Genomic DNA, 11,754 nt, shown 5'->3' on the forward strand with positions numbered 1-11,754 from the left:
ATTCCTTCCATGTCCTAATTTTGTCCATGAACTTAAAATTGGTCAAATTGCTATTTAAGACCTCCTAATTAATATTCCAAAACAATTTCATACTAAAACTTCGGGATGCAAATTTTGCAACTTATTCGATTTAGTCCCTACTTTCAATTTAAGCACTTTAGGCATAGAATTTCATCACGAAATTTTCACACAATCATGCAATCATATCATAAACCCCAAAATAATTATAAAACAATTATTTCTATCTCGGATTTGTGGTCACGAAACCACTATTCGATTAGGCCCTAATTCGGGTTGTCACAATTCTCCCCCCTTTTGAGATTTTCGTCCCGAAAATCTTACCTCAGAAAGAGCTTTGGGTACTGTTTCCTCATAGCTTCCTCGGGTTCCCACGTAGCCTCTTCTATCCCATGTCCGTGCCACAATACTTTCACTAAAGCTATACTTTTATTTCTTAACTGCTTAACCTCTCGTGCCAAAATCTTTATTGGTTTCTCCTCATAGGTCATATCCGATCGAATCTCAATTTCATTGGGAAATCACATGTGAAGGATCGAACGATAACGTCACAACATTGATACATGAAACACGTTATGAATTCTTTCTAACTCTGCCGGTAAGGCCAACCGATATGCCATGGTCCAATTCTCTCAAGAATCTCAGACGGCCCAATAAAACGCGGACTCAACTTGCCTTTTCGACTAAATCTCGAATCTTTTTCCATGGTGACACCTTCAAGAACACTTTATCACCCACCTAAAATTCAATCTCTTTTCTTTTAAATCGCATATGACTTTTGTCGATCCGAAGCGACTTTCAAGCAATCCCAATTACTTTTATTTTCTCTTCGGTTTCTTTAACTAGATCAACTCCATGAATCTGTTTCTCACTAAGCTCGGTCCAATATAAAGGAGTTCGACACTTACGACCATACAAGGCTTCAGCGGTGCCATTTGTATACTTGATTGATAACTATTATTGTAGGCAAACTCAATCAAAGATAGATATTTCTCCCAACTACCTCCAAATTCTAAAACACAAGATCTAAGCATATCTTGAGTACCGGATTACTCTTTCCGCTTGACCATCTGTTTGTGGATGAAATGCGGTACTAAAGTTCAATTTTGTACCCAAAGCTTCTTGTAACTTTTTCCAAAATCTCGAGGTAAATCTTGGATCTCTATCGATATTATAGACATAGGTACTCGTGCAACTTCACAATTTCAGCAATATATAATTCGCTAATTTATCAAGTGAGTAATCAGACGTCTTGGTATAAAGTGGGCTGACTTTGTTAATCTATCAACCACTACCCAAACAGCATCCTTCTTTTTAGGAGTTAAAGGCAAACCGGTTACAAAATCCATGGTAATCTTGTCCCATTTCCACTCGTGCACCATTACGGTTGAAGTAATCCTGAAGGCACTTGATGTTCACTTTTACTTGTTGATGATCAAACACTTGGTTACAAATTGAAATGTCCTTTTCATACCGCCACCAATACGACTTCTTTAAATCATTATACATTTTTGTGCTGCCAGATGAACGATAAATGACCATTGTGCGCCTCATGTAATATTTTCGAATCAATTTATCGTTTTTCGGCACACATATCCCGCTCTCGAAACATCAAGCAGTCATCCGGTCCAACTCGAAAATCGAGTCGTAACTCGATTCGCATTGAGTTCTCATGATCCGCAACTCACTATCATTCTTTTGAGCATCACAAATCAACGGAGAAATAACGGTTTAGCTCTCATCTCTGCTAAGATTGACCCATCATCGACAATGCTAACCCGTGTTCATGGCTCTCAAAGTAAAAAGAAATTTTTCGCTCAAGGCGCCAAGAACTACATTTGCTTTTCCGGATGATAATCAATCACTAAATCATAATCCTTTAATAATTCAAGCCATCTTATTGTCGCAGATTCAGATCCTTTTGATTCATCAAGTACTTCAAACTTTTGTGATCAAGAAAATTTGGCATTTTCACCGTACAAATAATGTCGCCAAATCTTCAAGGCAAAACAACAATGACAGCCCAAATCATGTGTAGGATAGTTCTTCTCATGCGGTTTTAAGCGTCTCAAGCATAAGCTACCACTTTACCCTCTTGCATCAACACACATCCAAGGCACATCAATGATGCATCACTATAAATTACGAACTCCTTTCCCGACTCGGCTGTACTAAAATTGGTGCTTCATCAATCGTGCTTTCAATTTTTCAAAACTTTGTTGACATTTATCAGTCCATTCAAACTTAACATTATTTTGCAACAACTTAGTCATAGGAGAGGCAATCATCGAAAATCCTTCAACAAAACGTCTATAATACCGGCTAAGCCTAAAAAGCTTCTAACCTCGGATACATTCTTGGGTGGTTTCCAATCAACGATCGCAGAAATCTTGCTTGGATCCACCGAATACCATCACCGAGACTATATGCCCCAAAAATCCGACTTCACGAAGCGGAACTCACTTTTACTAAACTTGGCAAACAGTTTCTTTTCTCTCAAGATCGCAATATAGTTCTCAAGTGTTCGGCATGTTGAGACTCATCTCGAGAATAAATTAAAATGTCATCTATAAACACTACTACAAACTTATCCAAATATGGTCGGAAGATCCGATTCATTAAGTCCATAAATATAGTTGGAGCATTTGTTAAGCGAAAGGCATCACAAGAAACTCATAATGTCCATACCTTGTCCTAAAGGCGGTTTTCGCACATCGACTCCTTAACTCTCGGTGGTAGTAACCGGACCTCAAATCAATCTTTGAAAACACTGTGGCCCCTTTAAGCGATCGAATAAATCATCAATCCTCGACACGGGTACTTGTTCTTTATAGTCACCTTATTAAGTCGACGGTAATCAATGCAAAGTCTCATTGAACCATCCTTCTTCTTCTGAATAATACAGAGCACCCAGGAGAGAAACTCGGTCTCACAAATCCCTTGTCTGTTAACTCCCGCAATCGAGCCTTCAATTCTATTAATTCGATCGGAGCCATTCTATATGGAGCAATCGAGATCGTGCAAGATGCCGGCAACAAATCAATGGCAAAATCTATCTCTCTCGCTCGGAGGCAACCAGGCAATTCCTCGGAAATACATCCGAAACTCACAGGACTATCGGTGATCGATTCAAATTTCAGTTGAGGCAACTCAATATTCATTACATAAGCGGATAAGCTTCACACCCTTTTCTCATGTATTTACGTGCAGACATGTGCGAAATCACCATAGGCAATTTATTTGATTCATCTGTTTCAACCCACGAATTTCTCCATTTTCACATTTCAACTCTAGTGTCTTTTGTTTACAATCTACCTTAGCATCATACAATGTTAACCGGTCCATTCCCAAGATAACGTCAAACTCACCAAATGGTAACAAGATCAAGTTGGCGAAAAATAGTGACCTTGAATCATTAATGGGCAATTCTTGCAAACCTTGTCAACTAGCACATATTGGCCTAAGGGTTCGACACTTTAATCGTAAACTCAATAAATTCAACAGCAACTTTTATTGGATACTAAATTCATGCAAATATAGGAATGAGTGGACCGGGATCAATCAATGCAATAACAATAGTATCATAGAGAGAAAATGTACCAAGAATAACATCGGAGATGATGCATCTTCTCGAGCACGTATAGCATAAGCTCTAGCAGTGCTCTAGCTTCGATCTTGCCGTTAAATCTTTCATCACCGTTTTACTACTAGTCCCACCTCCAAGATTTCTCGGTGGTCTACCTCTACTAGCGGTGGTATTCATCTAGCACTCAAATCTTTCTTCTTTAACTTTCTCCGGACAATCTCTAATAAAATGCTCGGAGAACCGCTTTGAAACAAGCTCGCTCGGTCCCCAACACTTACCATAATGTTGCTCGCCACATTGTCGACACTCGGGCTTTCTAGGTCGCACATTACCCACACTTGCCACCAAGTAGCTTGAGCTTTAGACCCGAATATGCTCTACCACGATCTCGTGTGAATCCCCAATTGAAACTGTCATTCGAGGGTTTGTCTCTTTGGACCTCTTTGGTTGAGATTGAAATGGCTTGCTTGTCTGTCTTTTTCGACATCTCGGGCCTCAATAGCGACTTTTCTTCTTTCTTTGTTCAATTCTTGGCTTTAAGAGCTCGATCAACCAATACTACAAATTCTTTCAACTCCAAAATTCCTACAAGCACTTTAATGTCCTCATTCAGCCCATCTTCAAATCTTCTACACATAATGGCCTCGGTGGACACACATTCACGGGCATACTTGCTGAGTCTTACAAATTCGCGCTCATACTCGCTCTGAGACATTTTCCCTACTTCAATTCAAGGAACTCCTTCCGCTTTTGATCAATAAATCGCTGACTTATGTATTTCTTTCTAAATTCTTCTGGAAGAAATCCCAAGTAACTTTTCTTTTGGCACCACTGCAACCAAAGTCTTCCACCGGTGGTAAGTCAATCTCTCAAAAGTGATACAAGACACTTTAAGCATTCCTCGGGTGTACATGAGAGCTCATCAAATACACGGGTAGAATTTTCAAGCCGAATTCCGCTTTCTCGGGATCATCATCGACCTTTGCTCTAAACTCTTCGCCCCTTGTTTTGAATCTTGTCAACCGGAGGCTTGTTCATTCTTACCAAATCTATACCTTGAGCAGCCACTGAGAATCGTCCCGAGGTATAGGAGGGGTGGAGGAGGTTGAGCATTTGGATTTGCTCGAATAAATTCAAGATACCAATTGTTCATCATTTGGAGAAAGGCATCCTGAGCCTCATCTCCTTGTCTCAATGTCTCGTGTCTACTTTCCACAGTAGCGGTCCCTTGTGCGGGAGCCGGCGCATTACTAAAGATCATCACCGCAGTTCCTTCGGGATCCATTACTATATTAAAACAAAACACAGCTTTAGAATAATCAGAGTCACCACACTATCACAATATTTTTATGGCATGTATAGCTAGACTTTTACACACACTTTATTAGTCCGAGAACCGACTAAACCATAGCTCGATACCACTAAATGTAACACCCTTACCGTTACTATCGCGGAGCAGATACAAGGTATTACCGTAACATAACACATACCATTAAACATAACCGAAATATAAATATGTCATCCAATTTGATAGTGCATCGTATAATATATGTCTTGAACAATATTAGCCAACTTTAATGGCTTGTACAAATTAGCTGGTCGAGTACTGTAACTAATATTTTAAACCTAGACAAATATGACACGTAACAAAATAATTAAGCCTACTATACATGCCATAATTCAAAACGTTTAGTTCAAATACCCTAAAGTATGATAGTGCGGATAGATCTTCACGATCCTTAACTCCTGAGCAAGTCGAAGAACACTATAAGACAAAAGAGAGAAACAAAGTAAGCTTATAGCTTAGTAAGTAAGTATGTAAATACTAATTAAAAAAAATCTAACATGTTTACACAACAATTCAAGTATATCTACTTTAACTTCACTATTCATTCCACTTTGATTAAGCTGTCTTTGCTGCCTATATTCACTAAATAAATCATAACTCGAGTTACAAAACTCGAAATTCAAATCCGTAAAATTTCCCTGAATCTAGACGCATAAAGCTTTTTGCTAATTTTTTCTATAATTTTGGTTCAGCCGATTAGTACAGTTTATTAGTTAAAGTTTCCCTGTTACACAGCTCGACTGATCTGACCTCTGTTCACTACAAATTGAATTTCTCTCAGTACACAATTCAAACAACCCTGAAGTCTGTTTCATTTAAAACTAGTTTCAATAAGGAATTTAGGCATGTAAACTATATTTCTTAATTTGCTTTGTACAATTTTAATGATTTTTCAAAGTTGGAACAGGGGATCACGTATTCATCCTGAGCAAGTCACATACAATTGTAAATATCTCAAAATATAGAATTCCTTTGCTTGCTCTGTTTCTTTTATATGAAAGTAGACTCATTAAACTTTAATGTCACATCTCATTCAACCTCTAATTATATTCCTCCTATTTTTGGTGATTTTCAAAATCACGTCACTGCTACCATCTAAAACAGTTTTAATGCTAATTTCACTCTTTCACACATTCTTTATGCTAACCTCATTTTATCTTATATATGTATATACCACAAATCATTTTCACCACATTTCATTCACCATAAGTGTAGGTCCAAACCACAATATCACCACAAAACCATCCCGTTGAACAATTCGGATCAATCCTCGATATTTAATGGTTTCAAAGACACACCCCACCATCATACTTCGTTTAGTTCGGCTCTCTTGTACACATGGTGAACACTTAGTACCACTCATGCGACCCAACCGATTTGTCTCGTAGCTCTCTTGTCTACATGGTGTCCTTCACTTGGAATCACGCATGCGACCTAGCTACATTTATCTTTCACGTAGCTCTCTTGTCTACGTGGTGTCCTTCACTTGGAATCACGCATGCGACCTAGCTACATTTATCTTTCACGTAGCTCTCTTGTCTACATGGGATACATCTCGTATCACACATGTGACCTAGCTACTACAGGTGTCTCGTAGCTTTCTTGTACACATGATGTGCACTCAGCATCATACATGTGACCTAGCTACGCTCCTCTATTTCATTCGATCTCTCCAATGTTCAACAGGATCTCTCTCTATATTTATTTCCATTCTTCCAATAGTCGATTTATATTTTAACATCAGCTAGTATATTTATATAATAGGCTGAAATATAAGAATGTACATGAAATTATTGTAATATTTACATACAAACTTACCTTGGTGCAAAATGTGGAAATTTTGCAATTTAGTCCAAAACTTTTTCCTTCCCTGCTCGAGATCAATTCGCGTCTTTCTTGATCTATAATAACACATTTAGCTCATTTAATACTCATACTATTTATTTCAATCCAAAAATCACATCATGGAAAAATTACATTTTGCCCCTAACTTTTCAAAATTACAATTTTGCCCCTAGGCTCGGAATTTAATTTCAGCCCTTATTCTTATATTTTATGATATGCTGAACATTTTCTCTTCTACAACAACATCAAATTCTCACTCTATCATATAGTTATGAACACCGATTATGCCGTTTTACTCGTTTTCACTTAAAACCGAGTAGCACAAGTTATTTAACATAATTTAAAACCTCATATTCTATCATAAAACATCAAAATACCCAAATTTCACCTATGGGTATTTTTCCAAATGTGAACCCTAGGTTAAATTATTACTAGCATAAGCTTAATCGAGCTTCCGGATTCCAAAAACGTAAAGAACATTACAAGCGGGCTTGGAATCACTTACTATGGAGCTTGAAAATTGAAGAAACCCTAGCTATGGAGAGAGGGAGAATTCGCAGCAACTAAGGAGGATGATGATCAATTTTGTGTTATTTTTCCCATTTTATTTCATTTAATATCCAAATGACCAAAATGCCCTCCTTACTAAACTTTCAAAAATTCCTTCCATGTCCTAATTTTGTCCGTGAACTTAAAATTGGTCAAATTGCTATTTAAGACCTCCTAATTAATATTCCAAAACAATTTCATACTAAAACTTCGGGATGCAAATTTTGCAACTTATTCGATTTAGTCCCTACTTTCAATTTAAGCACTTTAGGCATAGAATTTCATCACGAAATTTTCACACAATCATGCAATCATATCATAAACCCCAAAATAATTATAAAACAATTATTTCTATCTCGGATTTGTGGTCACGAAACCACTATTCCGATTAGGCCCTAATTCGGGTTGTCACAATGTGAGCCGTATGTTAAGAGATATTTAAGTTTTCGTGAGACAGGGCCAGAACGGTTACTGGAGTCCCTGTCCTGACTTTGGAAATTCATCGTGAATGGACCAGAGATAATTAGAAGCCATGCCATATATGTACAGATTCCTTTTTGAGTCTAGTTGCTGTATAAACAAACGGCATCAGTATTGAAGCCCTGTACAGGGAGATATCCAAGTCGTAATGCGCAAAGGTCAGTGTAGTCGACCCCTGTAACATGGGGGACTTTAACTAATAAACTGTACTAATTGGCCCAACCAAAAATTCTAGAAAAAAATTTGTAGATGCATATATGAGTCTAGTTTCGGGAAAAATTTACGGAAATGGATTTCGAGTTTCAGAACTCAAGATATGATTTTTAATGTGACTCGTATGCAGATTGGCAGCTTGTCTGGGAAATTTCTAATAAGTGGTTTGAAGTCTGCTAACACCTCGTGTTCGACTCCGGCGACGGTCTCGGGTTCGGGGTGTTACAATTGAAGCCCTGTACAGGGAGATATCCAAGTCGTAATGCGCGAAGGTCAGTGTAGTCGATCCCTGTAACATGGGAGACTTTAACTAATAAACTGTACTAATTGGCCCGACCAAAATTCTAGAAAAAATTTGTAGATACATATATGAGTCTAGTTTCGTGGAAAAATCACAAAATTGATTTTCGAGTTGTGGAACTCAAGATATGATTTTAAGGTGACAAGTGATACGATTAGCCAGTGTCTGGAATTTTTAAATGGATGTGAAAATAAATATATTATGTCTGTTAGCACCTCGTGTTCGACTCCGACCACGGTCTCGGGTACGGGGTGTTACAAACCAAGTATCTCAACTTACCTAGATGACCAAATACATATTGCATAATTGTACCAAACATACAATTTAAAACCAATCATCAATATACCTATAAGTTTTCCATCATTCAATCATATCAAACACACATCAAATATGATAAGGTGACATATATATACACATCAAAATATATCAAATACAAGCCAAATAAGTGATTAATCTCAACAGAACAATTATATGCCAACATTGGCCAAATTAACCTATACATGTCATTATAACTGAAATTAATTTACTAAAAGTACCTAAAAGAGCCGATGAATATTGTGAAATAACTCCGACCAGCTTCTAACCTGAACGAGCTTCTAAATTACTAAAAAAACATAGAAAATAACATAGAGTAAGCATTTAAGCTTAGTAAGTTTGTATAATATAGAATTTAACTTACCATATTTCCATAAAATAGGTAAGTAAACATAACATATCTCAAACAATTTGGCCAAAAGCCTAAACTCATGATTACAACATATTAGCCATGAAAATCACCTATAAAATCCAACACACATGGTTGAATTAATCAAATAATCACATTTCATTTTTTTCATATAAATACCAATAATAGTTCATATTTGATAAACCGTAATTTATACATATTTCTATCTCATGCTTAGCACATTTTATGGATGATTTTTCCTTAAAATTGATGAATTCGATGCTCCTAATGCCATATGTTATGGATGACTTTTCCTTAAAATTGGTGAATTCGATGCTCCTAATGCCATACTTTCATATTTTATACTTAGGTGAGCATAAGAGAGTGAAAGGAACGAGAAACGGGCCAAAAATGGAGAAAATGGGCCAACGTATGAAATCAACACGGCCTGGACCTCCCAACATGGGCATACCACACGGCCGTGTCAATTTGGTATAATTGAAGCACGGCTTACACGGGTGGACCACAAGCCCGTGCCTATTTAACAGGCTTGACCATGGCCTGAAGTAATCGCACACGGGTGTGTCACACAGACGTGTCCCTATCGTGCCCAAATTAAGTCCAATTCGGAAAAGGCCAATTTTGAGGGTTCTTTGGCATTCTAAACCCTATAAATACACCATAGAGGAGGAGGAAAAGAGAGGCACAGAGAAGGAATTAGGGAACTGCTCAAAGAAAGTCGATTGATCCATCTCAGAAGCCGGATTCATCATCGAGACTGAAGATCTCCCCTCAATTTCCCTTCAAGAGTTTTGGGTTTTTCTTTATGTGTTATATTCATTATTCTTCTTAGATGTTTACCTTTTTAGTTATGAAGTAAAACCCCTAAATACCTAAGGAAATGAAACCTAAGACAGATCTTATTATTATTATTTGAATTGTATGATAAATATTTGACTTGTTCTTAATTCTTGTCTTGATATTCCAGGATATTGATTCAAGTTAAGCTCTTATTCAAAGGAGGAATAGACCCTGTCTAAGAGTACATTTGTCATAATCAAGCGAAATTGATTGCCTGCCTAGAGATAGGGTGACAAGATTTTGTCGGATTAGGGTGAAACCTAATAAGGGGATCCATAGATCGAGTTAATGCAACCCAAGGGAGTTAATTAGAAAGAGATTTCAATTATTCAACCTAGGGTTAGACGTTGTTAGTCTCGAGAGGGATAATAATATAACTTAGGGATTTCTACGGATCAAGTCAAATGAATAAATCGTCCAATTCAGGGTCAAATAACAACTGAAGTCTAAGTGGATTTTTCCTTAGCTATTGTCTTAATCAATCGAGTTTTTCCAAAAGGAATTCCCCAATTCTATTTTTTGTGAATTCTTAGTTTAGTTAATTAGTTAGTTAAAACAAACCCCATTATTCTTAGGCTAGATAATAAAAAGACAGTCATTACTAGTACTTTTAGTTCCTTTGGGTTCGCCAATCCGGTCTTGCTAAAGCTATACTACTGTTCGATAGGTACACTTGCCTTTTCGTGATAATAGTTAGTTTCAAGAACGATTCATTTTAAATATTTAAAACCTGTCACAAATATCATGTGTCAAGTTTTTGGCGCTGTTACCGGGGAACTAAGATATTAGGAACACTTGATTTTCATTACTTTTCCATTTACTTTTACTGCAATTTAAATTTTATTCTAATTTTTTATTACTAATTCTTCTTTTTCCCTTTTTCTGGCAGGTTCTTATAGTTTATGACTAGAAGAAACCCATCAGGACCATTACTTTTTGATAGTGAGATCAATTGCACAGTTCGCAGAAACCAAAGAGAAATAAGGTGAAGCTTAAGATACACAGAGAATGAGCAAGAGGATAATATTCAAACCACAACCGAGGAGATGGCTGAAAACCAAGAAAATCCGCTACCTCCTGCAATTACTGTTAATCAAAATCCTGTTCCGCGCACTATGTATGATTATGCTAAACCTAATTTAACAGGAACTGAGTCAAGTATAGTTAAACCTGCTATTGCTGCAAATAATTTTGAACTGAAACCTAACACAATTCAAATGATACAACAGTTTGTTCAGTTTGATGGTTTGCAGGACGATGATCCTAACGCTCACTTGGCAAATTTCCTAGAATTTTGTGATACCTTTACAATTAATGGCGTTTCTGATGACGTCATTCTCCTTCGGTTGTTTCCCTTTTCGTTAAGGAATAAGGCTAAAAAATGATTGAACTCGTTACCACGAGGGTCAATCATTACTTGGGAACAAATGACCGAAAAATTTTTATTAAAATATTTTCCACTGGCTAAAATAGTCAAATTATGTAATGATATCTCTTCTTTTATGCAGATAGATTTAGAAACACTTTACAATGCATGTGAGAGATACAAGGACCTTTTGAGAAGGTGCCCTCACCATGGGTTACCGCTTTGGCTATAGGTTCAAACGTAACATAATGGCCTGAATCCTTCGACTCGGCAGATGATTGATGCAGCTGCTGGAGGAACTATCAAGAATAAGACACCTGAGGTGGCTTATGAATTTATAAAAGAGATGTCACTGAATAACTATCAATGGCAAGTCATGAGGACAAAGCCAACAAAAATAGTTAGTGTTGATAACGTTGATTTGGTCACCATGCTCTCTAATCAGGTAGAACTCTTGAATAAGAAAATTAATGGTTTTCTTAGTTCTTCATAGGTTCACCCAGTATTGTAGTACGAAGCAAGT

The 11,754-nt window shown here is 37.1% G+C and overlaps 1 non-coding gene across 1 annotated transcript; it reads right to left on the bottom strand.

The window, feature by feature from the left end:
* Nucleotides 1–11,340: 11,340 nt before the first annotated feature.
* Nucleotides 11,341–11,447, bottom strand: LOC128296246 (small nucleolar RNA R71). Its single transcript, XR_008286795.1, has one exon. It is a non-coding gene; the product is annotated as a small nucleolar RNA R71 (small nucleolar RNA).
* Nucleotides 11,448–11,754: the final 307 nt, after the last annotated feature.

This window comes from Gossypium arboreum, chromosome 7 (assembly GCF_025698485.1).
Source record: "Gossypium arboreum isolate Shixiya-1 chromosome 7, ASM2569848v2, whole genome shotgun sequence".
NCBI classification, from domain to species: Eukaryota; Viridiplantae; Streptophyta; class Magnoliopsida; order Malvales; family Malvaceae; genus Gossypium; species Gossypium arboreum.